This window comes from Coenobita brevimanus, chromosome 116 (assembly GCF_032717465.1).
Source record: "Coenobita brevimanus isolate Jiangsu-jjx chromosome 116, ASM3271746v2, whole genome shotgun sequence".
NCBI classification, from domain to species: Eukaryota; Metazoa; Arthropoda; class Malacostraca; order Decapoda; family Coenobitidae; genus Coenobita; species Coenobita brevimanus.
In genome coordinates this window covers 15,273,248-15,279,187 of record NC_137069.1, presented here as the reverse complement: position 1 = coordinate 15,279,187, position 5,940 = coordinate 15,273,248, and positions in this window count along the sequence as shown.

The following is a 5,940-nucleotide window of genomic DNA, read 5'->3' as shown; positions in this document are numbered from 1 at the left end:
GTTAGTTTCGTTCAAGCAAGCTAGTTGACGGGAGCGCACTGTATATAGCCAGCACCAGGACTTAAGGATTCGACCCATGCAACCCAGCCAAGACCGCAGGTCCGTCACTGTCTGTCATTCGGACACTTATCTAGCTAAGTATCCTTAAAGATTTGGCCAAACTGAGGGGAGCAAACTAGGATCAAGGAGATAATAATAGGTGAGTTAGGGTGTCAGTTATACCCCAATCATTCAAAGAGACTCCTATTACTTAATTTTAACATTTGGTGTCTTTAAAGAAGAAGAATCTAAAAATTTCTTACGACAATTGCTAAGAGTGTTTTGTGGTTTTTCATCTCTCGAGGCTGCTTTACAGGATGGATTATGAAGCACTGTGTTAAATCAGAAGGAAGTATAGATAGAAGATTGAAGTATTAACAAAAGACTACTTGAAATCTGATACTCCACACAAGCGAACTGAACCACTACTTCTTCTTCAGCAGATTATTCCAGTGAACTAAGTATTTTGGTATGCTCACCTGACGCAAGTATGCTTGGAACAACTCAGAAAAGTGCCATCCTCTGAAACACTTTGGATCAAAACAGCACTTCAAATCAACATAATGCTTCAAATCATCAAAAGGCTTCGAAACAGCATGCTTTGAATCAACTCCAAGCATCAGAACAACACCTGACTTTGAAACAACATAATGCTGCAAAACTCTCCAAGACACGATGCTTCAGAACACCGTAACTTCAAAACTACTTACCCAGTAATGCTTCAGATGACTATGCTTCAAAACTGCATTAGGTATGTCATCAAAACTATGTAACCTTGAAACCACACACCCAGTAATGCTTTGTAATGCTCCAGAACGTCATTTTGCTTCGAAACTGCATCAGTTAAGCCACTCAAAACAATGTAACTTTAAAACAAACACCAAGTACTGTTTCAAAACATCACTTTGCTTCAAACTGCATCAGATAAGTCATCAAAACAATATATATTTAAAACAACACACCCAGTAATGCTTCAAAACATCTCTGCACTTCAAGATGGCATCAAGTAAGCCGTTAAAACAACATAACTTCAAAACAAGCCCAGTAATCCATCAGAAATTGGGTGCTTCGAAACTACATCTTGTGAGTCAGCCTGTTTTTTTTTGTGTGTTTTTTTTCTACCTCACCATTTTGGCACATCACTCCCCATGTGGGAAGCCGTCCACTTTACCCTTTCAGTACCACAACGTCCTTAATTCTTGCTGACAACAGACGATTTTATTCAGCTTGGGATGGCACCTCTAGTAATGTTGGGAGGGGTTGCCATTAGCTACACTGTTTTTACCCTAACTTGGTCTACATTTGCAAACTCCCTGTATTGAATGTTGAGTCGTAACACCAGCACTAAAATAGAATGCTAGTCATGAAGAAGTGCTATGGGGAGGGATGTAGAGCCGTATTTTTTGCTTACATCTACCATTGAAAAAATAAAAATCTGCAAAGAAAATCTGGGCCAAGTTAAAGTGAAAGAGGTATAGCTGTGAAAGACATTGCTCCTAACTTACCACCTCACCCATCAACCCAAGGCCATTAGAGGTCAAGCTGAGGAAAATCGTCTGAGAGCAAGAGTGAAATTCATATGTCCTGGTACTGATGGAATGAATTTTACGTTCCAACACAGGTAACCTCACAGCGGGACCCGGTGTGAGATAACTATTTCAGCTCGACGCCTTTTCTTTTTTTTTTGTTCTTGCTACCTTGTTGATACATTATTTTTTTTAGCGTAGGTGGTGTGTGTGCCTATGAATGGGCTTATGAAGCCTATAATTAACCTCATTAATTCAGATCATAGGGTCAATGAAGGCTGTAAATAACCGCTACAATTACATGATGGGATGATGACTAACTAAATAAATGTATAAATAGGGGTCTTGAAGGCTATACATAACCCATACATTTTAAATTATGGGATTAATTAAGACTAGAAATATCCTCTGTAATTCAGCTGATGGGGATTAATGAAGGCTTTAAGGATGAATAAGAAAACAATTCGGTTAATGGGTTAATGATGGACATATATATTATCCTTTGCAATGAATGGGATTTTTATGAAGGCTATACATAACTCCTATAAATAAATAAAAACATTCAGTATCTGGCTACAGGGAGGAGTGAAAAGATTGCTATATATGGAATGTAACTTAATCCAGTAACTGAAATTACTGTGAAACTAAAATGGATAAATATTTTTGTCCACGAGCAGTAAATAAACAAAAACAAACTCAGTATCTGGCAGTAGGGAGGGTTGAAAAGATTAATGTATTTGGAAAGCAGCGAAATTAAACTCAATAAAGTAGAGTGAAAATAGAATGACAAACACCACTTTACCTGTGAATATTATCGTTCATCCATTTCAGAGTCCATAGCAACGTGAGACAGGATACATGTTATCGAATTTCCCCCCACGCCTAAATGCTGTGTCCTGTTTATGGGTTATTTTATTTTATTTGTTTTGATATGAATCTTTCCAATCTCATGACAGTTTTACAGTTATATTCTTGCTATCTTCAGACGATTTTCTTCAACTTAAGGGGAGAGTTCTGGTTGTGAAGGGGTTAATGGAGGCAATTTTTATCCCTCTCAACACAAATATTTTATACCAAGTTAAATTTTAAAAAGTAAAGGGAGCAGGAATAATATGTAAAAATGTCGGATCTAAAGATTTAAGTCCATAATGACAATAAATTTCTAAATAAAAGTTTAATGTAAATTTTAACAACTTTACTAACATTTATCCCTCCTAAAATGAATAGAAATAGTCAGGACTATGGTCAGACTCAAATATGAAGTCCGTTTGGGTGGGGCCCGAGAGGGAATTTCCCTCTCTACAGCCCTGCCGCATCAACCCCAGTACCTATCTCTCTCTCTGTCATATGTCAGCTATTTACTATCTGAAATTGTATATTAAATATTCTGTACTTATTAAATATATTAAATAAGGCTATATAGTGCTATGAATGTGTCGCTTTTTAGGATAATAGCAATGATTTGTATAAATTCCACACCACGTGACAACGTCGCTTTCCGACGTTGCCAGAGGTCAAGGACACCCACCTCAGACTACAGGTGACCGGTCACTTCTTCCCTGATCCCCACCCACGATGGCAGCTACTCCGACTCGCTCTCGTGTGCTCCACAGTCGGGAGAAAGAACTTATTTACGATGTGAACAAGTATTTTCTAGAAGAAAGATCAGAGAGGACTTATGCCTACTGGGGAAACCTGTATAAAAAAAAACGCGCCAAGACTTTTACCTCAGCGGTGGTGTGGAAAAAAGGTCTAAACAATATAGAAGAAAACACAAATTATAAATATATAAAAACTTTCTCAATCAACTGAGAGAGAGAGAGAGAGAGAGAGAGAGGAGGTTTGGCAGAGCTGTAGAGAGGGAAATCCCCACGCGGGCCCCACCCAAACGGACTTCATATTTGAGTCTGACCATAGGCATAGATAAGAGACATGGTTTTGAAAGGATGTGAAAGACGTGATTCTTAAGTGGTCAGTAACCATTCTCTTACAATCCCCTTCAGTGCTAGAGATGTTTACTAGATTAAAGATATTGCCCAATAGTAATAAGAACAGAAATGTGATGGAGAGAACTGGTGTTAGAAAGGTTTAAGAATCACAATTGTAGCTTTAGCTACGACACACGAACTAGTGATGATGAACGCTGTGAAGGGATGGTGGAAACTGTGGAAGGGTATTGAAAGCCTAGAAAAGGATGATGATAGCTGAAAACTATGGTGAAAACTGTGATAAAGTGAAAAACTGTGACCCGATGATGAAAAACTGTGACAGGATAGTGAAAACTGTGACAGGATAGTGAAAACTGTGACAGAATAGTGAAAACTGTGACAGGATAATGAAAAATTGTGAGAGTGGTGAAAACTGTGAAAGAATACTGAAAATTATGGTGAAAACTGTGAAAAGTGAAAAACTCTGACCTGATGATGAAAAACTGTGACCTGATGATGAAAAACTGTGACATGATGATGAAAAACTGTGACCTGATGATGAAAAACTGTGACCTGATGATGAAAAACTGTGACCTGATGATGAAAGACTGTGACAAGAGAATGAAAAACTGTGAAAGAATGGTGAAAACTGTGAAAGGATACTGAAAATCGTGAGAAGAGAGTAAAAACTGTGAAAGGAAGGTGAAATCTATGAAAGGTCGATGGTGTTAGGTTTTGGTGATACAGGTGTTGTGATATACGAGAAGCAACCCACCTCGCCCCCTCTCACTATACTCTTTTCACCTTAACTTGTCCTAAAATTGCCATCTCTCCATCTTTAAAATGCTTACCTGTAACGAGAGACTAGAAATACGGTGTTAGTCACGAAGAAGAGCTGCGTAAAGCATGTAGGAGCCGCCGTAGTATTGTCGTCTGCCATTGAGCTACAGGGAGTAAGTTGCAAAATGTTGAAATATTTGGCCAAGTTAAGGTAAACACACTATATGTACAGTTTTGATAACACCCCCACCACTTCAGTGATCCTTTTTTCATTCCAACTGTGTCCTAGGTGAGAAGTAGATAGATAAGTAAATAGATTTTTATATACAGAACACAGGTTTGTAACAGATATAAAAGAGATGCGTGTAAAAATTTATGTAATATGTATAAAAATAAAGATGGTTATTCTTCCTCTCTCCCACCGCTCCTTGGTTACCTGGCCAAGAGAAGAGTTGCGTATCTCAGTAATTTTTTTTTTTTTTTTTTTCAATAAAATTTGACTGAATGTTGTTAAATAAAGACAGTGTATTTTTATCCTTATAACGGTTGTCTTTATTTTTTTTCGGGGGGGGGGGGGGGAATGGAAGGTGGTGGTCACCATTAACCACTCACTTGATATACAATAGTGCTGACTTTTCTTCCTTCACCTTTGTCATTCATTTTCTGCGTCTGCCCTCCTCTCTTCCTATTTCCCCCGCCTTTCCTGTTGCCTCTTATTACTCTTCTCTCCATTTCCGGTGGCTTTACATTGAGTGACAAGCCTAATGGTTTCCTCTAATCCAGGAAACCATTTACAACGCTAGGTGGTAACCATATAACCAACCCTTACGTGTTCCCTACATGTCAACAAGTGGGTTGGCGGAGGGTTAGTGCTCCTCCCTGTAAAACAACTAACTCGAGGACAAACGGCCACCCCTTATGGGATTATGGCGTCGGGCTATAGATATTATTATTATTATTATTATTATTATTTCTCATATTTACTTTCTTATAACAGGAATAGCGTTGGAGAGGGACGCCTTCACGTGGTGGCACTAATATAACAGTCGGCTCTACTACCCCGTAAAACAAGCATCCCTCAACTCCCTGCCTATCCTCCGAAAAGATGATGGTGGACCACAAGAGGAGGGTAACATCAGCCTGCAGCCCACCGAGTTCGCATCCTGAAGAGCCTGGGAGCAAAATAACACGAAAAAAATAAAAAAGGTACCTGAATATCATGATGACAAGAAGTAGATACAAAGTACTGATGACTAACTTTTTATTTCTTTATGGAACTTTTTTTTTGCACTAGATAATTTTTCTCTTATGCAAGCCTCTTATTTGTTTTTTAATCCATGATATCTCTTATGATGATTTGCAATCCCGAGATGATTCTGTTTACCAGAAGCGATTGTTTGCCTGCGGTTGACGGGTCTGCTCTATCAGACAGATAGGGGTAACATGACAATTGCAACTATATTATCACCAAAAGTCATTAGCATATAACTCTTACTTAAAGTCAAAAACATCTGAATCACTCTCTCAATTTAAAATTGCTAGAAATCATGCAAAAGCTGTAATAAATCTAAGTAAATCAAACTTTCTTCAAAAGCAAGCATCAAAACTACTTAACAACCCTAATGACAATAGAATATTCTGGACATCTCTTAATTCTTTCAATAATA